We start from the raw sequence: 2,500 nt of genomic DNA, 5'->3' as shown, positions 1-2,500 counted from the left end.
TATATAGGGGGTACATGGGGACTAATACCACCCTTGGTGCCCGACAGGTGTGTTGGGAAACCTAAGCAAGCGAGGCTGGCAAGGCAAGCCACCCAAGGGAACAAGGCACCTTGCCACACACAAACCCATCCACGAACGACCAAGGGAACAAGGCAACCTTGCCGCACACATGCCCATGAACGACCAAGGGAACAAGGCACCTTGCCGCACACATGCCCATGAACGACCAAGGGAACAAGGCACCTTGCCACACACATGCCCATTAACGACCAAGGGAACAAGGCAACCTTGCCACACACAGACCCTTGCATGAACGACCAAGGGAACAATGGATGTGAGGCTGGCAAGGCTAGGTCACGGCAAGCCAAGCAGTCAGGCTACACAATTGATGTGAGGCTGGCAAGGCTAGGTCATGTCAAGCCAAGCAGTCAGGCTACACAAGGGAACAAGGCACCTTGCCACACACAAACCCATGAACGAACGACCAAGGGAACAACGCCTCTTCCCACACACAGACCCATGAACGACCAAGGGAACAAGGGTATGAACGACCAAGGAACAATGCGTATTGCCACACACATTCCCATGAACGACCAAGGGAACAAGGCTACCTCCCAAACAAACACACATGAACGACCAAGGGAACAAGGCTTCTTCCCACACACAACCCCATGAACGACCAAGGGAACAAGGCACCTTGCCACACACATGCCCATGAACGACCAAGTGAACAATGGATGTGAGGCTGGCAAGGCTAGGTCATGTCAAGCCAAGCAGTCAGGCCACACAAGGGAACAAGGCACCATGCCACACACAAACCCATCCACTAACGACCAAGGGAACAATGCATATGGGGCTGGCAAGGCAAGCAGGCTACCCAAGTGAACAACGCCTCTTCCCACACACAGACCCATGAACGACCAAGGGAACAAGGGTATGAACGACCAAGGAACAATGCGTATTGCCACACACATTCCCATGAACGACCAAGGGAACAAGGCTACCTCCCAAACAAACACACATGAACGACCAAGTGAAGAAGGCTTCTTCCCACACACAACCCCATGAACGACCAAGGGAACAAGTTTACTTCGTACACGAACACCCATGAACGACCAATGGAACAAGGCATCTTGCCACACACATGCCCATGAGCAACCCAATCCCATCCTCATCGGTCTAAGGAACAAGGGGCCTTGACAAACCATGAGCAGATTTCTAAGCAAGTCAAACGATGAAGGGAGCAAAGTGTAGTTCCTACTTAGTACATAGTAAATTGAATATATGAGTTCCAATCCGATCAACTCGTGTTCTTTCGAGTTCATCTAAGCCACCTATGAATACCTAAAAGCCTTATCTGCCTGCCTATCACCAGGCGACAGGGACAAAAACCCAAATATGATATATTTTCATTTCAAGTCCATTCGTCTATGTTAACAATGACCCACACAATGTTTCAATGGCATTCCTACTTGATTTGAGCGACATTCCAACAAGTAGGGAACCAACGCTTCAAGGCGTGACCAAGGATAGGACACAAACATTTACGCCTCAAACATGACATTTTGTTTTTTTTTTTCATTTCAAAGCTTTTCATTTATAATAAAAAGCATCCCTACAAAATTTTGTGTCAATCCGAATTAATTCGAGCGAGTTATGGACGATTTCGCACAATTATGCATCCCTGGGCAAATCAATATCTGTTCCTGTCACCAAGCTCTTTGTGCAATATGTATATATAGGGGAACCATGGGACTGCTGCCCATTGGCGCCCCAAGGATGTCCAGCGCCCAAGGCTCTCGAGGCTGGCACGCTCGAGGCATGGCCAAGACGCCCGCTCTTGACGAAAATGGGGCCAAAACGCCCCCCATTGGCGCCCCACTCCCGTGTCCCCTCGCCCCCAAGTCGTGTGTGTCCAAAAATTATGCATCATCAGGGAAATCAATGTCTGTTCCTGTCACCAAGCTCTTTGTGCAATATGTATATATAGGGGGTACCATGGGGTCTCATTCTCATAGGTGCCCGGCATGGTTGATGGGCAAATAAGAATCGTGAGGCTGTATCGAGCACACACGAGGCAAGCCAAGCCAAGCCCCACGACCCATGAAAGAGGCCATCCCCCCCAACACGTTGCCTTGATTTCTCGAACGGTGACCTGAAAAATAGCCCCATCTCCTTGAGTCTCCTCGACGTTGTGCCCATACACTAGCCCGTTGCCTTGATTTTCCTCGACATAGGGCGCAGAAACTAGCGCCGTTGGCTTCACCTGTGCCTCGACGCCGTGCGCATACTAAGAAATATACATCCTCAGGGAAAGCAATGGGTGTTGCTGTCACCAAGCTCCTTGTGCAATATGTATATATAGGGGGGGAGCAGTGGGTGAGCATGGCAAGGGATGAAGGTGCCAGACTGCCTTTGAGCGCGAGCTTGGGTGACTGTTGCTTGATTCCTAGTCGGTGGCATAATACCCCTCCGAGTGGGGGCCTTGGCGTGGTGTGGG

Source organism: Lactuca saligna, unplaced genomic scaffold, assembly GCF_052625555.1.
Source record: "Lactuca saligna cultivar CGN05327 unplaced genomic scaffold, ASM5262555v1 scaffold_22, whole genome shotgun sequence".
NCBI lineage: Eukaryota > Viridiplantae > Streptophyta > Magnoliopsida > Asterales > Asteraceae > Lactuca > Lactuca saligna.
Note: the sequence above shows the minus strand (reverse complement) of the source record.